The sequence below is a fragment of the Triticum urartu genome, chromosome 5, assembly GCF_003073215.2.
Source record: "Triticum urartu cultivar G1812 chromosome 5, Tu2.1, whole genome shotgun sequence".
NCBI classification, from domain to species: Eukaryota; Viridiplantae; Streptophyta; class Magnoliopsida; order Poales; family Poaceae; genus Triticum; species Triticum urartu.
Genome location: NC_053026.1, coordinates 368,243,724 through 368,264,524, shown reverse-complemented (window position 1 = coordinate 368,264,524; position 20,801 = coordinate 368,243,724).

Below are 20,801 nucleotides of genomic sequence, written 5' to 3'. Positions count from 1 at the left end.
GCTTTCGGCTTCACCCAATCTGAGGTACACATTCGGATGACCCGGCAGTAACAATCGCAGTGGTGCTCCCTTTATGCCCTAGCCGAACTAACGAGAACGTAGGGCATAAGCACAGGAGCCAGGCAACCCAGCTTGGCCAAAACTTAAGTCAAATCGATGAATATAATGGCGAAGAAAAGGTACATATGGAAAAATGCATATGTGGTGAGCTTGATGCTCAAAGGATAATAGCAAGCTTCTGTACAAGAAGCCCCCAGGCATAATGAACGTACATATGTAGATATGTACGCATCACGTAAGGATGGTCTAGCCGTACTAAAATCGTAAGGCTAAAGAGCAAAACAAAAAACAGATAAAAACGAAAAGAGAGAAAAAAATAATGCTAATAATAGGAGGGAGGAGACGAACACAGTGTTTGGCGCTAGGCATAAAATCATCGTAGTCTGGTCGCATTCCAGGGGTTCGGCTCCATGTGATTATCGGACGCATCACGCAGGCGGTACGCTCCTCCAGTGAGAACTTCGTCAATGATGAAGGGACCCTCCCACTTGGGCTTGAGTTTGTCCTTTTTCTTCTCCGGCAGGCGTAGAACAAGTTCACCAACGTTATAAGTATTGGCCCGCACTTCTCTGCTTTGATACCTGCGAGCCTGTTGTTGATAAAATGCGAAACGGGCTTTTGCGATGTTGCGCTCCTCCTCCAAGGCATCTAGGTTGTCCTGCCGATCAAGCTCGGCTTCTCTCTCTTCGTACATGCGCACTCGAGGTGAGTAATGAATAATATCGCAGGGTAACACTGCTTCTGCACCGTACACCATGAAGAAAGGTGTATATCCAGTAGTGCTGTTGGGCGTGGTCCGCAGCCCCCAGAGTACGGAGTCAAGTTCCTCCACCTAGTGCTTGTCTGATTCTTTCAAAGACCGCACCAGTCTAGATTTGATGCCGCTCATAATAAGACCATTAGCCCATACGACTTGACCATTTGTCTGCGGGTGATGGACCAAGGCGTAATCGAGCTTAATGCCTAGATTAGCACACCAGGTTTTCACTTCATTGGCTGTGAAATTAGAGCCATTATCGGTGATTATGCTGTGCGGGACACCATAACACGATGTACCACGCCGGATATGAAATCTATTACTGGCCCCGCTTCGGTCGTTTTGACTGGTTTGGCCTCTATCCATTTAGTGAAGTTATCCACCATGACCAGCAGATACTTTCTCTTATGGCTTCCTCCTTTAAGGGGTCCGACCATATCGAGTCCCCAGACCGCAAAAGGCCAAGTAATGGGGATTGTTTGTAAGGCAGTGGGGGGCATATGGCTTTGGTTGGCAAAGAGTTGGCATCCGACACAACATTGGACGAGGTCGTGTGCATCTGCTCGGCCGTCGGCCAATAAAACCCTATATGGAAGGCCTTGCAAACAAGGGCCCGAGCTGTGGCGTGGTGACCACCGAGTCCGGCATGAATTTCAGCCAAGAGTTGCCGCCCCTCTTCCTCGGAGATACATTGTTGAAGAACTCCGGTAGCGCTTTTCTTATAGAGCTCTCCCTCGTGAACCTTGTAGGCCTTTGAACACCGGACAATGCAGCGGGTCTCATTCTGGTCCTCAGGAAGCTCCTTCCTGCTAAGGTAGGCCAAGAAGGGTTCGGTCCATGGGGCAATGACTGCCATGATGAGATGCACCGACGGTGTTATTTCGGTGGCTGAGCCTCCGATGACATCGGTGTTTCCGGGATCTGGGGTTATGTTTGGATCCGGACTGGTGTTGCCGTTCTCCCCTTGCCACACCACGGATGGCTTAAAAAGCCTTTCCAGAAAGATATTAGGTGGGACGGGGTCGCGCTTAGCGCCGATACAAGCAAGAACATCCGCCGCTTGATTACTTTCTCGAGCCACATGATGGAACTCGAGCCCCTCGAACCGGGCCAACATTTTTATGACTGCGTTACGATAAGCTGCCATCTTCGGATCTTTGGTGTCGAAGTCTCCATTTGTTTGAGATATTGCGAGGTTTGAGTCCCCGCGCACTTCTAGGCGTTGTACACCCATGGAGACAGCCATCCGGAGACCATGCAATAAGGCCTCGTATTCGGCTGCATTATTGGAGTCTGTGTATAGTATTTAGAGTACGTACTGAACGACGTCTCCAGTAGGGGATGTTAAAACGATGCCCGCTCCTAGCCCTGCCAGCATTTTGGAGCCATCGAAATACATAACCCAATTGGAATATGTGTCGTACTCTTTAGGGAGTTTAGCCTTTGTCCATTCGGTGACGAAGTCAGCCAGTACTTGGGATTTAATAGCTCGACGTGGTTTATATGTAATGTTGAATGGGAGGAGCTCAATGGCCCATTTGGCAATCCGGCCCGTGGCATCGCGGTTATTTATAATGTCATTGAGTGGTACTTCGGAAGCCACCGTAATCGAACACTCCTGGAAGTAGTGATGGAGCTTTCGGGATGCCATGAAGACCGCGTATGCTATCTTTTGATAATGGGGGTACCAGGATTTGCATGGTGTAAGGAAAGTGGATACGTAGTATACTGGCTTCTGAAGCGGGAATTTATGTCCGTCCTGTTCTTGTTCAACGACGAGTACGGCGCTCACCACATGATGTGTTGCCGATATGTATAATAACATCGGTTCGCCGATGTTTGGTGTGGCCAGGATTGGATTGCTCGCAAGAAGGGTTTTTATTTCCTCCAGTCTGGCTATTGCCGCGTCCGTCCACTCGAAGTGATCGGTCCACCATAAAAGGTGATAGAGTGGCAGTGCCTTTTCTCCCAATCTGGAGATGAAGCAGCTTAGAGCTGCCACACAACCCGCGAGTGTTTGAACTTGTTTAAGGTCTATTGGCATAGCCAATTGTGACAAAGCTCGGATTTTGGATGGATTTGCTTCAATTGCTCTATTGGAAACGATGAAGCCCAGCAGTTTTTCGGCCGGGACACCGAAAGCGCACTTTTTCGGATTGAGATTAATGTCATACACATGGAGGTTGTCAAATGTGAGATGTAAATCGTCTATTAGTGTTTCGACGTGCCTAGTTTTGATAACGATGTCGTCCACATAAGCTTCAACTGTCTTGCCGGTCTGTTTCTTCAGGCATGTTTGAATCATATGTTGGTATGTGGCGCCGGCGTTCTTGAGCCCGAAGGGCATGGTGTTGAAGCAGAATGGCCCATATGGGGTAATGAATGTTGTTGCAGCTTGATTGGACTCCTTCATTTTGATTTGATGGTATCCGGAATATGCATCCAGGAAACACGGTGAGTCATGTCCTGCAGTAGCATCAATGATTTGATCAATGCGGGGGAGGGGGAAGGGATCCTTAGGGCAAGCCTTATTGAGGTCTTTAAAATCGACGCACAACCGCCAGGATTTGTCCTTCTTTGGTACCATCACCAGGTTTGCCAGCCAGTCCGGATGTTTTCTTTCTCTGATGAATCCGACCTCGGTTAGCTTGGCTAGCTCCTCCCCCATAGCTTAATGTTTGGGTTCGGAAAAGCACCGAAGTGTTTGCTTGACCGGTTTATATCCCTTTAATATGTTGAGGTTGTGTTCGGCCAACTCGCGTGGGATTCCTGGCATATCAGAAGGGTGCCAGGCGAATATATCCCAATTCTCGCGCAGGAACTCTCGTAGCGCGGCGTCAACCGTTGGGTCTAATTGTGCTCCGATGGATGCTGTCTTCTTGGGGTCCGTTGGATGGACTTGGATTTTGACTATTTCTTCTGCTGGTTTGAAGGAGGTAGTTTTGGGTCATTTGTCTAGGACCACATCATCCCTGTCCACCGTAGAGCTCAGCGAGGCTAATTCTTCGGCTGCGAGGGCTTCAGATAATGCCTCGAGGGCCAAGGATGTGGTTTTATTCTCAGCGCGGAGTGCTATGTCCGGATCACTAGCTAGAGTGATTATACCGTTGGGCCAGGCATCTTAAGCTTCATGTATCCGTAATGGGTTACCGCTTGGAAGCGCGTAAATGCATCTCGCCCTAAGAGGGCGTGATACCCGCTGTTGAAAGGGGCCACTTGGAAGGTTATTTCTTCGGACCAATAGTTCTCCGGCGTGTCGAATACCATGTCGCGTGTTATTTTTCCCACACACCGCGCCTCCCGACTAGGGATAATTCCTCGGAAGGTCGTGCTGCTTTGCTCAATGCGGCTCCTGTCTATTTCCATTTTGTGGAGTGTATCTTCGTAGATGAGGTTTAGTCCGCTGCCGCCGTCCATAAGGACCTTGGTAAGCCGAAAGCCGTCCACAATTGGACTGAGGACCAAGGCGGCTGGTGCTCGGACTGTCATGTATTTTGGTTCGTCGCCGGCATTAAAAGTTATAGCCGTGTCATCCCAAGGCTTTATTGCTGCTATTTGACAGACTTCGGCGAGTCTGCGTAGTGCTCTCTTGCGCCTATTGTTTGAGGCGAATGTCTCGAAGACCGTCAGTACTTTGGGGTCGTTGTCCCCTGGGGGGTGTTGTTCTGGGTTATTCTTGGTGAGGATATCCTCGCCGCTCTTGGCCACCTGCCGGAGTATCCAACATGCTCTAAGGCTATGTGTTGGTATGTTATCCGGTGTTGCATGTATTTTGCATGGCCCATCGAGCCATCCTTCCAGAACGGTTCCGCGGCCCATACTGGACTTGTATTTCTTTACTGTTGAGCTGGGCGTGTTGCAAGGATGCGCCCTTTTCGCCTGGATGAGGGGTTGAGTGGGGACCGATGATTCCCAACGAGGTGCTTGAGTTTTCCAGGTGCTTTCCATTACACTGTACTTCTGTACGATAATTGCCAAGTCAGCAAAGTGTAGGATGTGATGGCGGTTGATGGCGTTTAGGATTCCTTCGTCCCTGCAATTGTTGGGGAACACTGAGATCGCTTCCTCATCGCGGCAATCTTTAATCTTGTTTTTGACAAGAAGGAATCTGGCCCAGAAGTGGTGGACCATTTCCTGAGACTGTTGTTTTATGCTCATGAGAGCGCTTGTATTCGGGTGGGTGGTTGGATTTAAATATGAACCCTGCCCAGTTTTGGATTGGGAGTCTGAAGGTCTTCCAAACTTAACAGATCGGGCTCCGGGATGTCCACTAATTTCTTAGGCCCGTCGTCCAATTCTATGTTCGGAGGGCAGAATGCTTCACCTCCCGGGTAGGTGTCCGGCTCTTCGAGACCAGAGATCCGGACATAGTCCGTCCTCAATATGGAGGAAGAGTTATCGACCCGCTCCTCGACTACCGCTATCTGGTGGGTGATCGGCGGAGATTTAATTTCTCTCTGATCGGGTTTAAGCCCAATCCGATCATAGTCTGTAGCGACCCCCAGGGCGGCGATGTGATCTAGGAGCTCGTTTAAAGATGAAAGCTCCGCCGGATCCATCTGCTTGGAGTGTTCGGATTTGATACGAAGGGGGTTTTCGATGACCCAAGAGGTCATCCTCGGCTTAATGACCGAACGAGCGGTCATGGTAAAGCCGCCTAGCCGGAGGGTTTGGCCTGGAGCCAGCGTTCCTCCGGTGGCGATATTATCCTTGAGGACAAGGCGAGACATCGATCTTATTGTCGATGGCACAGTGGAACTCTCAATGAAAGCACGAATGTCGGTGTCAAAACCAGCGGATCTAGGGTAGGGGGTCCCGAACTGTGCGTCTAAGGTCGATGGTAACAGGAGACAAGGGACACAATGTTTACCCAGGTCCGGGCCCTCTCTATGGAGGTAATACCCTACGTCCTGGTTGATTGATATTGATGAATAGGAGTATTACAAGAGTTGATCTACCTCGAGATCGTAATGGCTAAACCCTAGAGGTCTAGCTTGTAGGGCTATGACCATGAATCTCCTATCCAGACTAAGTCCTCCGGTTTATATAGACACCGGGAGGATCTAGGGTTACACAAGGTCGGTTACAAAGAAAGGAATCTACATATCCGGTCGCCAAGCTTGCCTTCCACGCCAAGGAGAGTCCCATCCAGACACGGTACAATCTTTGGTCTTCGTATCTTCATAGCCCATCAGTCCGGCCCATGGCTAACAGGCCGGACGCCCGAGGACCCCTTAGTCCAGGACTCCCTCTGTCCTTTCCCCAAATATTGAGCAGGAAGGGATCCAACAACGGCCAATTCAAAAGGGGATTGCTAGTACAGCTTATCCTGACAAAAGTGGTCTTCGCCTGCCAAAGGCTCTAGTGGTGACGCCGTCTTGGGCTCCACGGTGACCTCCATCTTGCCGTTATGCTGGTCTTGGTCTCGTTGCACCGATATGGAAACCTTTGCTTGACGCCTCGGTACTCCGCGCCTGCGCCTGCTTCCTTAGCACCAAAGAGGAAACAAGGACACTATGCACGCTGGCGCCCACCAGGCCTTGGTCGTCATGGCTCACGTCATCGGAACCTCGCGAGATTTGCCTCGCCTTGATCTCTCCGCCCCTCGTGAGCCAGCCTGGTGTGGCCACTCCTGAGGAGGTCTTGTGTCGTCCGCCTCGCGAGGCTTGGCCCCTCGCGAGGGTCTTGAGTCCTTGCTGGTAAAGATGGGCTGTACGGGCCCGCTCGCAGAGCCACGCCGTGGGCCGCAGGCAGGCAATTCTGGGGACCCCCGTTCCCACAACGCCAACACTCTTACTTATCGAAAAGGCTACGATTGATCCCCTACACTTGTGGGTCATCACCAGCCCATAATACACGGGCCGGATACCTGAGGACCCCTCAATCCAGGACTCCCTCACGCGTCTGGAGAACTCCACACCCGAGTGAGCAAAGCATATCTTTGACCTCCAAATATACTCTGCAGAAGAAAGACCTTACCAGTTGTTATCTACTTCGCTTGCCAAATCTCCTCGCGAGCACTCCAGGACTCAACCCACGCCTCTTTCACCTCTTGGAGGGCTTTGGAAAGTTTAGACGATTGGGCCGAAGCCTTCTCCTCCAATCCCTTGCACTTGAGGATGGCATCCTTTAGCTCCTACTCGAACTCGGCCACCCGAGCTTCGTGTTGTCAGCGGGTGGCATGTTCGGTCTTCAGCTCTGCAGGCGCTTTGTCAGCGGCTTCCTTGTTTGCCTTCACCTCTTTTGGGGCTTGGGAAAGGGCGCCTTTGAGGGTCTCGACTTCAGCTGCACCAACTGTGCCCATAAACAAAAAGCATTTCATGAGTTCATCTCTGAATATACCTATCGCTTATGATATACAACCAAACTTTTAAACACGCATACCTTGCGTCTCATCGAACCGCTTGTTAACCCGGTCGATTTCTTCATCAGCCAACTGCAGTTTCAGATTGAGTTCGGAAACTTCGGCGGCCTGGCTGATTGCCGCAAACAGAGAAGCCTGTTACAAAATAGACAAGTATGTTAGCTCTTCTGAATACTATGTGGATCCTCTGTCTGGCTTTTCTCAAAACCAGGCAGAGTCTCAGGGGCTACTATCTATGCATAGGTATATTCCTTTATATGAAAAAAGCGTCTCTAGCATTACGTTGCATACCTCAAAGCCTGTCAGTAGGTTGGTAGAACCTCCATTTAGTCTGCTCTTGGTGGACTGAACCTTCTCTACTACCGCACCCATCAGGGTGTGGTGCTCCTCCATGATGGAAGCACGTTGCAGTGCTTCCGCTAGAGTGTTCGGCGCCTCTGGATTAGTGGAGGTCGCCGATGGAGCTGATGCTCCCCCCTCCTTCGAAGGGGGTTGCTCTCCCAATCCCGGTGCCACATTGGTCTGTGGGAGAGTGTCCGGCTGCGGCCCGGATTGTTGACGATCCATGTCGGTGTCAAAACCGGTGGATCTCGGGTAGGGGGTCCCGAACTGTGCATGTAAGGTGGATGGTAACAGGAGGCGGGGGACACAATGTTTACCCAGGTTCGGGCCCTCTCGATGGAGGTAATACCCTACTTCCTGCTCGATTGATCTTGATGATATGAGTATTACAAGAGTTGATCTACCACGAGATCGTAGAGGCTAAACCCTAGAAGCTAGCCTATGATTATGATTGTTGCCGTCCTATGGACTAAACCCTCCGGTTTATATAGATACCGGAGGGGGCTAGGGTTACACAGAGTCGGTTACAAGGGAGGAGATCTACATATCTGAATTGCCAAGCTTGCCTTCCACGCCAAGGAGAGTCCCACCCGGACACGGGACGAAGTCTTCAATCTTGTGTCTTCATAGTCCAACAGTCCGGCCAAAGTATATAGTCTGACAGTCCGAGGACCCCCTAATCCAGGACTCCCTCAGTAGCCCCTGAACCAGGCTTCAATGACGATGAGTCCGGCGCGCAGATTGTCTTCGGCATTGCAAGGCGGATTCCTCCACCGCATACTCCATAGAAGATTTCGAACACAAGGATATTGTCCGGATCTGCAAAACAAATTCCACATACCACCGTAGAGAGTATAGTATTTCCACAAATCTAAACTGCTGACAACTTTTCATGACGTGACATCACGCCATGGCCTGGTCATTATTCGAACCGTTTTTCTCAACCAGCTACTGCACATATTGCGAGGCGGTTTTCTTGGCACGTCTTGTCGAAGCAGAGATCGTGTCCCCTTATCACGGGATTCTCATCAATACGGGTGTGGGTAACCCAACCGCGCCATCAATCACGACGCTTGGGGAATAAGCAAGTTTACCAGGCAGGTGGGGAGGTGCATAGTTTCTTCCGCCCTTATAAAGGGACAAGGACTCCTCCTTTTTACCCACGCCTTCTTATTCCTTGCCCATCCATTCTCGCGCACTCGAGCTCCAGCGCCCAAGTTCGCATTTCCTCCGTAAGACCACTCCAAACATGTCCGGAGCAGGAGGCAAGTGGATGGTCTCCTCTATTATGGAGGAGAACATTACGAAGCTCCAGGAAGCCGGATACCTGGCCGCAGATATCGTGCACCGGCTCCCAGACACGGGGCAGATCGTCCCTACTCCAGAACCCCATGAGAGGGTTGTATTCCTCACCCTCTTCGTCTGTGGGTTGGGATTACCCCTCCACCCATTTGTCCACGGGCTCATGTTCTACTACAGGCTGGACTTCCATGATCTGGCCCCCAATTTCATCCTCAACATCTCGATGTTTATCGTCCTGTGCGAGGCCTTCCTCCGCATCAAGCCCCACTTTGGCCTATGGCTGAAGACCTTCAACGTGAAAACGAAGGTGGTGGTCGGCCAGCAAGTGGAGTGCGGAGGCGCCATGGTGGGTAAAACGCCCAACGTCAAATGGCTCGAAGGCTCCTATGTGGAGACCGTGAAGGGATGGCAATCGGGGTGGTTCTACATCACCAAGCCACGCGACACCAACTGGGCGGCAGTCCCAGAATTTTGATCCAGCATCCCCACGCGGCTCACCTCCTAGAAAGAGAAGGGCCTATCCTGGGGTTCATCGGTAGAGCTGACCGGACTCCAGAACTGTGTTAGAATATGATAAGCAGGAAAATCAAGCTTATCAACGTGGTCCAGGTCATGCTCTTCCACCGGATCCTTCCGTGTCAAAGACGGGCATTCAATATGTGGGAGTTCGACCTGGCCAAGCACCAGACGCTGCGAGAGCTCTTCGACACGACACACCAGGACATCTGGAGGGTGCTGTTCAAGTCCGCCGAGGTACCTCCTCCCCTTATCGAGGATCGCGGACTCAGCGCAAAGCGCCCTGCCAATCCGGTAATCTCCTTATATCTCATAAGATGTTTCTTTCTCCAATATAATCATGCGGGGGATCTAAACCTCCACGCCATTTAACAGGAGCGGGTCCCGACAGCGGAGCGGATCGATTGTTCGCCCCCCCTGCCGGAGGATCCAGCAAGGGCTCTGTTAACGGAGATGCTGGTTCCGGTGCCCTATGAGGTGCCAGAGAAGAAGGCCAAGAAGAAGGCCACGGGGACTAGGAAAGGTCTCCGGTGCAAGGTCGTACCGGACTCATCGTCTAATAACACCCATGCGCCCTCCTCCCACGAAAACGAGGAGAAGGAAGAGCAAAGTTCTCCCCCACCCAGCCGGGGGAGACAAGAAAAGGAAGGTCGCCCCATTAGGGGAGGCCGAAGGGTCCAAGAAGGGAAGGACTCTCCTTCCGGACTGCTCCATGGCGGCCGCTTTTAGCTATGAGGAGTGGTTACCCGGGGACAAGCCCCTGGCGAAGTCGTAAGTATCCGGATACCATAATAGTTCCTGGTATGTTTTATGTTATTGCTTCTTATCATGCGGAACATGATCATGCAGCCCATCCAAAGCCCATATCGACGTATCCTCTTCGGATGAGTCTTTGGGCATGTCGGAGATGAACAGCGATTCGCTCCCGACCCCAGCCCTACGGACGACATCGAGGTGTTGTCTCAAAGGGTACTGAACCAAGGGGAGACAGTTCCAGAGGCGCCCCAAGGCAATATTCCGGACGCTGGGCGCACAAAGGGCAAGACTCCCATGGGCTCTAATGCCGGGGGCAACAACTCTAGCCCCCAGCCGAATATTGCGCCGGAACCTCCAGTGGTTCCGGATTCTGTCAAGCGACCCCTCGCCAAGGGGGGCAAGCCGTCTGTGCCGATGGCCTCTGTCCATCCAGGGGCATCGGACAATTTGCTGGAAGCGCTTCGCGGCGCTTCCATTGATGAAGAGCACCACACTATCATGAGTGCGGTGGTCAAGAAGGTTTAGTCCGTCAAAAGCGGACCGACTGAAGCATGTGCCAGCCTCCTAACAGACTTTGAGGTAAGTAATCAAATAATGAGAAAATGTTACAGCATAGACAGTAGCCCCTGATGCTCTGTTTGGTGTTCGCAAAGAAAGGCCGAACAGAGGATCAAATAATAATCACAGGAGTCTAATCAGAATATGTCTATGTGAATAATCAGGCTTCACTGATGGTCGCTGCCGCTCACACGGCGGAGGTCTCCGCACTGAAGCGGGACCTTGAGCGGTCCGAGGAAGAGCTCGGCCTTACCAAGAGGCAGCTCGAAGAGAACAAAGGTAAGTAATACCTCGTTTGTGATAAAGAAAAATGAAAGTGGTTGTTACATCACAGGATCGTCATGAATTTTGCTAGGGGCCACGACTGAAGTGGCGGCCCTGAAGAAGGCGATGTCTGAGGCCAAAGGCAAAGCGGCCAAGGAGCGCGTCGAGCGTGAGAAGCAAGAGGCCCGAGTCGGTGAGGTTCAGCAAGAGATCCAGGAGTTTGTCAAGAAGTACGAATCCTTGGAGCGTGACTCTAAGACGCAGGGGTCCGAGCTTGCGAAGGCCCTCGAGAACGCACAAAATGCCAAGGTCAAAACCCAAAAGGCCCTCTAGGAAATTGAGGCGGTCAAGAAGATAGTGGCGGGTAAGGCATTCATTATGCAAAGCAAGCATGTGAAGGAAACTTTCCTTTTACTTACCCGAATTCGGAGTTCTCCAGGAGCGTTCGTGGATCTACCCTGCAGTGTGTCGGATGCCATGGAGTTCTACCGGGCCGAGGAAGGGAGCTCGACGGGGAAGTTGTTCTGGTCTCAGTATACTAGGACTGAACATCCGATGCCCTCGAGCGATCAGTTGAAGCAACTGGTCGAGCTTCACAAGGCGGCCGACCTGGCCATTAAGGGCCTCATAGTCCGGATGTGGCCTGGCGAGCCCCTACCTGGCAGCTATTTCGGCCTGGTAAGGCGGCTTGTGAACGCATGCCCCCGGTTTGAAGTCATAAAGCGGTCCGTCTGCATTGAGGGTGCGCGTAGGGCTTTTGCCCGGGCAAAAGTGCACTCGGCGAAGATGGACGCTGAAAAGATGGTGAAGGAGGGACCGCCGGAGGGCAAGGAGCATCGCCACCCCGAAAAGTATTATGACAGTGTCCTGAAGGGTGCTTGCCTTGTGGCAGAGGAATGTGCTAAGGATGTAATATTTGAATGAATGTACCCATGTGATCCTGTAATGTGAAACAAGTTCATGTGCACTATGTAACGCTTGTTAATTTAAAATATTACCTTCTGTGCGGCCGTTTATAAAATTTGAGAGTTGGCCAGTCGTCGGCTTCTGCCCCCATGTAACTAGTACTGAGGTGTTCGGGATAAACCTGATCACTCTTTATCCCAGTTTTGGGTCCTTCGAATGAGGTGTTCAGCACAAAGAACCAGGCAATCGGACTATAAAGCTTTATCACTCTCACTTAGCCATAGAAGTCTACAATTCTAAATTTTGGCGAAGCCCCTAGTATTCGGAAGGCCGAACTTGGGGCGCTATGTAAGCCTAAATCGGACAAGGCCGACTCCTTGCCCGAAGCGGAAAAAATCTTTAAGGATTTGAGACCTCTCGAACAGCGACCAGCTCTCGCCGCATCATGGCAGTCAGTTTTCGGCTTTCTCTACTAAGGTGCTCATCCGGAAGAACCGGGACACAATCGTAGTAGTTCTCCCAGTGCTACCTTAGCCGATATAGCGGAACGTAAGGTACCAAAACATGGGAGCCGGGCAAACCCAACTATTGACCCAAGACATGATTCGGAGCTGATGCATAAAATGATATAAGTTTAGGGTGCCGCACTGTCGAAAGTGTTCGGACTTTTCATGTTGTGTTATGGGGTACACTGAAGCCCCTGGCGTACTGGATGTACCAGAATGTATGGGTGAAATTTGTCGTAAATAAGCAGACAGGGAAAAAAGATGAAGAAATGCAATAATAAGCTAACGCTGTACATTGTTATTTAAATGATACATCAAAGCATATGTATACAAGTAGTGAAATAAGCAAAAATAGGACTATTTGACATGTCCTATCCAAGGGCAAGCTGCATGTGGGTATGTAAAACAGGTATAGCGATCGTTATCAGAGACCACCTGGGATTCCCTCGTATGTCAAAGCTTCTTGCTTCCTTGGTGTTTCCTTCCCGTCACGGGTCCGATAATCAGACGATCGGAGAGGGACTTCAGAGAATAGGGGCCTAAAAGGAAGAAAATGTTAAAGGTATACGGGTCCTGAAGCAGTTGAGCCGCATTGTGGGCCGTGCCATGGCTGTGCCTCCGCCTATGCCCATGGTATCTTGAGTGCGTAATTATGTACGCACGGCGCAAATTTCGCCGCTTGACTGGGACTAGGATGGAGGCCGAATTGCTAGGAGAGCTCTAAAAAAACGTGTCTGGCGATCCTCTTGCAGGGTACTCCGGACTCTCTTGAAGGTGTCCGGGGCATTTTTTGCCGAATTGGCGATTTGCCTCATAAGGCTGCTCTGCGCCTCTGCTGCGATGGTCGTGGTGTGCTCCTCCGTGCGGAGCGAGCGCTCTGTGTTTCCATTAACTGTTATGACCCCGCGAGGTCCTGGCATTTTGAGCTTGAGGTATGCATAATGTGGTACCTCATTGAATCTGGCAAATGCGGTTTGTCCGAGCAGTGCGTGATAGCCACTGCAGAAGGGGACGATATCGAAGATTAACTCCTCGCTTTGGAAGTTGTCCGGAGATCCGAAGACTACTTCCTGTGTGATTGAGCCCGTACAACAGGCCTCTACACCTGGGATGAAACCTTTAAAGGTGGTTTTGGTGGGTTTGATCCTTGAGGGGTCTATACCCATTTTGCGCATTGTATCCTGGTAGAGCAGGTTCAGGCTGCTGCCACCATTCGTAAGGACTCGAGTGAGGTGAAATCCGTTAATGATGGGGTCAAGGACTAATGCGGCAGAACCGCCATGACGGATACTGGTGGGGTGGTCCCTGCAATCGAAGGTGATCGGACAAGAAGACCATGGGTTGAACTTTGGGGCGACTGGCTCCATCGTGTAGACGTCCCTCAGTGCATGCTTCCATTCCCGCTTGGGGATATGGGTTGCGTATATCATGTTCACCGTTTTCACTTGGGGAGGAAATTTCTTCTGTCCTCCTGTGTTCGGCGGCCGGGGCTCCTCCTCGTCGTCGCTATGCAGCCCATTTTCCTTGTTTTCGGCATTCGACTTGCCGGCCTATTTGAACACCCAGCATTCTCTGTTGGTGTGGTTGGCTAGTTTATCGAGGGTGCTGTGAATTTGCCATGAACGATCGAGTATGCGGTCCAAGCTGGACGGGCCAGGATTGCTTCTCTTGAATGGCTTTTTCCACTGACCGGATTTAGAGCCACTGAATCCGGCATTAACTGTTGTGCCTTCAGTGTTGTCACCGTTGTTGTGGCACTTGTGTTTGTTACGACGTGGCTTGCCGTTGCTATCTTTGGCATCTGAATTGCCAGGATTTCTTGATGTGTTGTTGTTGCGAGCCAGCCAGCTGTCCTCGCCCGCGCAAAAGCAGGTCATGAGTGTCGTGAGGGCTGCCATGGACTTCGGCTTTTCTTGGCCGAGGTGTCGGGCGAGCCACTCATTGTGGATGTTATGCTTAAATGCCGCTAAGGCCTCAGCATCCGGACAGTCGACAATTTGGTTCTTTTTAGTTAGGAACTGAGTATAGAATTTCCTGACTGATTCCCCTGGCTGTTGGGTTATGTAACTCAAGTCATCGGCATCCGGTGGTCGCACATAAGTACCCTGGAAGTTGTCAAGGAATGCATCTTCCAAATTCTCTCAACTGCCAATGGAGTTTGCCGGCAGGCTATTGAGCCAATGCCGAGCAGGCCCTTTGTGTTTTAATGGGAGGTACTTGATGGCATGTAGATCGTCACCGCGGGCCATGTGGATGTGGAGGAGGAAATCTTCGATCCATACCGTGGGGTCTGTTGTGCCATCATATGATTCAATATTTATGGGTTTAAAACCTTCTGGGAATTCGTGATCCATTACTTCATCAGTGAAGCATAGGGGGTGTGTGGCGCCTCTGTGCCCGGCTATATCACAACGTAGTTCATACGAGTCTTGTCTGCTATATTCGGCCCAGCCGGATTTGCTTTTAGTATATCCAGCGTGACGGTCATCATCACGCGTTGGGGCGCGCCCCCGTGATCCGTAGATCGATCTTGTATGTCCTGCCTTGTTTTCCAATATGTCTCGCAGGTCCTGCGTGTTGCCCCGGGCCTTGGTATTTTTGTTTAATTGGCGACGGGGTGCGGGCTGGACTTCGGCCTGATATGCCGCTTTGTCTCGGCTACGAGGTGGTCGGTTAGCTGCATCATACGCTGGGAGCATAGGCTTTAATGCTTCCTCCTCGAGTTGGGGTAGCAACCTGTGTTTTGGGTAACTTTTGGTTGGGCGCTCGAGTTCATATTCCTCGGCCGCCAGGACCTCAGTCCATCTATCCGCTAGCAGATCTTGGTCAACTTGAAGGTGTTGTTGCTTTTTCTTCAGGCCTTTTGCTGTGGCTATAAGCCGGCGCTTGAAGCGCTCCTGCTCGACGGGATCCTCAGGCACGATAAATTCTTCATCGCAGAGGCTCATCTCGTCATCGGAGAGGGGCATGTAATTGTCATCCTCTAATTCTCCGTCTGCTGCCTGTTCCTTAGAGCTGGCTTGCCCATCCTCCCGCTCGAGGCCTGGCTGGAGGGGATTGTCTTCGTCTTCGGCGCTATCCGCAACGTTATTGTCTCTTGTGCTGGTATCGTCGTTTTTGCTATGGAGGGGCTTAGAGCGGCGTCGTTAACGCCGGTGCTTAGATTGCTTCTCGGGGGGATTATCCTCTGTTGCCTTATTGCCATCGCTTTCTTTGGGGGTGTCCACCATGTATATATCATATGATGAGGTGGCAGTCCAGTGCCCTGTGGGCGGTGGTTCCTGTTCTTCTCCTACATCGTCGTCCATACCATTGATGTCTTCGGAGCCGAAATCAACCATGTCGGTTAAGTCATCGACAGTGGCTATTAAGTGGGTGGTGGGTGGGGGACGAATTTCTTTGTCGTCCACTTCCCACTCAAGCCGGACATAGTTCGGCCAAGGGTCTCTTGACAAGGAGAGAGACCTCAATGAATTTAGCACATCGCCCAAGGGCGAGTGTTGAAAGATATCTGCGGAGGTAAACTCCATGATCGGTGCCCAATCAGATTTGATAGGCACAGACACAAGCGGTTCAGAGCCTGTGGCCGGGGATGAATCCAAGGGTCCGGCAACACAGGTCTCATAGGGGGTGAAGTCAGTATTCGGCTCTATCGCCGCTGAGTGTGCGGCCTCCATGGTGGGGTCCATCCACCCGTCCTCGGACGGCATGATCTGCTCCGGATTGAGGGCCGGAGTAGCTACAGGTGTGATCTCCCGAACACCGTCCGGCAGCAGAGCTAAGTCATGCTCGTCGTGACAGTGCGGCACACCTGACATGGGTTCGAATCCGTCGAAGATCAAGTCTCCGCGGATGTCGGCAGTATAGTTCAAACTTCCAAACCTGACCTGATGGCCAGGGGCGTAGCTCACGATCTGCTCCAGATGGCCAAGCGAGTCGGCCCGCAGTGCGAAGCCGACGACTATGAAGATCTGTCCGGGAAGAAAAACCTCACCCTGGATCGCATCGTTGCCGATGATCAAAGGAGCCATCAAGCCTTATGGTGACGACACAGTGGAACTCTTAATGAAAGCACCAATGTCGGTGTCAAAACCGGCGGATCTCGGGTAGGGGGTCCCGAACTGTGCGTCTAAGGCGGATGGTAACAGGACGCGGGGGACACAATGTTTACCCAGGTTCGGGCCCTCTTGATGGAGGTAATACCCTACTTCCTGCTTGATTGATCTTGATGATATGAGTATTACAATAGTTGATCTACCACGAGATCGTAGAGGCTAAACCCTAGAAGCTAGCCTATGATTATGATTGTTGTCGTCCTACGGACTAAACCCTCCGGTTTATACAGACACCGGAGGGGGCTAGGGTTACACAGAGTCGGTTACAAGGGAGGAGATCTACATATCCGAATTGCCAAGCCTGCCTTCCACGCCAAGGAGAGTCCCACTCGGACACGGGACGAAGTCTTCAATCTTGTATCTTCATAGTCCAACAGTCTGGCCAAAGTATATAGTACGACGGTCCGAGGACCCCTAATCCAGGACTCCCTCAGTCCCCATCATCGGCTGCCATAGGGGTAGCATCCCCTATGTCTTCGGCGACCGAGGTATTACCCTCGGGCGCCTTCTTGATGGCCTCGCTCGCCTCTCCATGGCCTGGAGAGGTCCTTTGGGATAACACCTCAGTATCATCCATGATGGTTGGCGAGGGGCTCGTGGCGGCATCTCGCTCTTTGCCATTTCAGGTGGCAGAGAACTCCCCTCCGATAGCGAAGTGTTCAGGAGATTGCGGGGAGGGCTGAAAGATGCATAACATGATAACCTATGTGATGAATATAGGAAGACTGAAAGATAAACAGTAAGTATCTAAGCACTTACGATTCGGCCAAGGGCTTCGCCCTAGGAGGTTTTTTGGGGACCATTTCGGCATCTGAGTCCAAACTGTCCTGGAGGGTCATCTTCCCCCTCTTGGCTGCCTCCCCCTGCGGGTCTTCGGTGGCCGCCCTCTTCTTCTTCCTCCCCTTGCGGGAGGAGTCGCTCTCCAACTCCTCCTCCTCTTCCTCTTCCTCTTCCTCATCTCCGTCATGGGAGGAGGGGGCTTCGGTCTCTCCACACACAGCGTCCGCAGGACCCTTATGGTGGGGGTGCTCTTGCTCACTACAAGAAATATGTCAACTTATGACCTTCTCTTAGTGACCCCAGCTGAATTGGTCGTAAATTCATGGCCATTTCGCTTGGAAGGGCTCAAACCCTGAAATTGCTTACACCAAATGGTCACAAAGCAGACAAGAGGCGCCAATGACCTTATTTCTACCTGATTACGACCAATATAAATGGTCATGAGGTTGTGAACGTGGATGCATTGATACTTATTGCTATGACAAGGTGCCACCTCATCTGTTTTGCCTATGTGTCATATCCACGTGTCAATTTTTGCCCTAGGTTGTGAAGCAACCTATATTTCTGTCATTCCCAAAATTTCCAAAAAAAATTGGGCATTCTTTACTATCCAAATCATTGCCTCATGACAATATTCAACTGCATTTGACTGGTAAATCTTCCTCGGCAAATTTCCAAAGTTTTTGTTCAGCTCGAACTGTTGTGAAGGAAGTATTGGCTAGGCATATCCTAATGAGCTGAATTTTTTCCACATCTTCTATATTCCCAAATCATAGCTCTCCACAAAATTTGAGCCCCATCTAACAATACATGTCAGTGTGGCTTCAACATTCATATTTCTGTCCAGTGTGGTACGTTGCAAAGCAAGTGACACCTAAGCTCCTCCATTTGAGCTGCAAATTTTCCAAGATAGTGTCCTTAGTAGATGATCATCCTCGGCCAAAACTCAGGCCCATTGGCCATGTGCATTTCCCGTACTACTAATCAAACACTTGGGTGCTAATTCATGTTTGAGCTCGGTTCAGTCTCCTCACGAGATTCTTCTATTGCCTTCTTCTTCCTGACACCTATCAGGGGAGTACCCAACCCACTAGACATGCCTAGGCCGCCCAGAACGCGTGGCAACACCACTGTCACGCGATGACCACACGGCGGGCATGTGAGTCTACGCGCTTTGGAGTTGGGGCCCTGGGCCACCATCCAAACCACAACGTATCACCACCAAACCATGTATTTATGATTAAATAGATACTTTTCTACCTAGAAATGATTTTTGAAAAAATAAAGAGCAAACTATGAGGCAGTTGCAGTTCAAATTTGTCACGCTTCCTACTGAATCAGCAGAAATTTGCCTTTTTCACTAGAGGTGGATAAAAACTTTTGGCACCCAACCATTTTGTCAATTGTGCATTAAACATGTCCTAGTATTTTATAAAATTGATTTGGTCCAATTTTGCAACAAATATATGGTAGGTCCTTCACACAAAAAAAACTCATTTTGGGCACTCGAAAATGGAAAATTGATTTTTCGTCCAAAGAAAATGAAAACTCCCTTAGGCAACATTGTTTGCCATTCCAATATGCACCCTTGTGCACAATATGAGATCATTTGAACAAACTATGCCATGAATGTGGCCATAAGATTGATCATTTGGCTTGAAAGCCATGAATCTTCAAAGATGATAGCTCATTTCTGAGAACACTTTTTTAAAATAATTGCCGTATTACAAGTTTGTCATTTTTCCTGGGAACTTGGCCACATATAATGACACAATGCGAAGGTTTCCCAATTTTTTGATTTTTTTTGAATTTTTTATGCCCGTTTCAAAATGCGGTCAAAACAGCGGAAATGGCCGTTCCTAGCTAGTGGTTGAATCTTGGAATTTTTTTGGTGTTTCTCTGATTAAATAGATACTTATGTACCTAGTTATGATTTTTGGAAAAAATAAATAGCAAACTATGAGGCAGGTGCAGTTCAAATTTGACCCGCTTCCAACTGAATCGACGGAAATTTGTCTTTTTCATGAGAGGTGGATCAAAACTTTTTACACCCAACCATTTTGTCAATTGTGCATTAAATATGTCCTAGTATTTTAGAAAATTGATCTGGTCCAATTTTGCAACAATTATTTGGGAGGTCCTTCACAAAAAACCTCCTTTTGGGCACTCGAAAAATGGAAAATGTTTTTTTCGTCCAAAGAAAATGAAAACTTCCTTAGGAAACATTGTTTTCCATTCCAATATGCACCCTTGTGCACAATATGAGATCATTTGAACAAACTATGCCATGAATGTGGCCATAAGATTGATCATTTGGCTTGAAATCCATTGATCTCCACACGTGATAGCTCGTTTCTGAGAACACTTTTTTAAAATAATTGCTGTATTACAAGTTTGTTATTTTTCCTGGGAACTTGGCCACACATAATGACACAATGCGAAGGTTTTCCAATTTTTTGATTTTTATTGAATTTTTTTATGCCCGTTTCAAAATGCGGTCAAAACGACGGGCTTGACCGTTCTAGCTAGTGGTTGAATCTTCAAAAACTTTTGATGTTTCTCTAATTAAATAGATACTTATGTGCCTATAAATGATTTTTGGAAAAAATAAAGAGCAAACTATGAGGCAGCCGCAGTTCAAATTTGACCCGCTTCCAGCTGAATCGGCGAAAATTTGTGTTTTTCACGAGAGGTGGATCAAAAAAAATTATACCCAACCATTTGGTCAATTGTGCATTAAATATGTCCTAGTATTTTAGAAAATTGATTTGGTCCAATTTTGCAACAATTATTTGGGAGGTCCTTCACAAAAAACCTCCTTTTGGGCACTCGAAAAATGGAAAATGTTTTTTTCATCCAAAGAAAATGAAAACTTCCTTAGGCAACATTGTTTTCCATTCCAATATGCACCCTTGTGCACAATATGAGATCATTTGAACAAACTATGCCATGAATGTGGCCATAAGATTGATCATTTGGCTTGAAAGCCATTGATCTCCACACGTGATAGCTCGTTTCTGAGAACACTTTTTTAAAATAATTGCCGTATTACAAGTTTGTTATTTTTCCTGGGAACTTGGCCACATATAATGACACAATGCGAAGGTTTTCCAATTTTTTGATTTTTATTGAATTTTTTTATGCCCATTTCAAAATGCGGTCAAAACGGCGGGCTTGACTGTTCTAGCTAGTGGTTGAATCTTGGAAAACTTTTGATGTTTCTTTGATTAAATAGATACTTATGTGCCTATAAATGATTTTTGGAAAAAATAAAGAGCAAACTATGAGGCAGCCGCAGTTCTGACCCACTTCTAGCTGAATCGGCGGAAATTTGTGTTTTTCACCAGAGGTGGATCAAAACTTTTTACACCCAACCATTTGGTCAATTGTGCATTAAATATGGCCTAGTATTTTATAAAAAATGATTTGGTCCAATTTTGCAACAATTATTTGGGAGGTCCTTCACAAAAAAACCTCCTTTTGGGCACTCGAAAAATGGAAAATGGTTTTTTCGTCCAAAGAAAATGAAAACTTCCTTAGGCAACATTGTTTGCCATTCCAATATGCACCCTTGT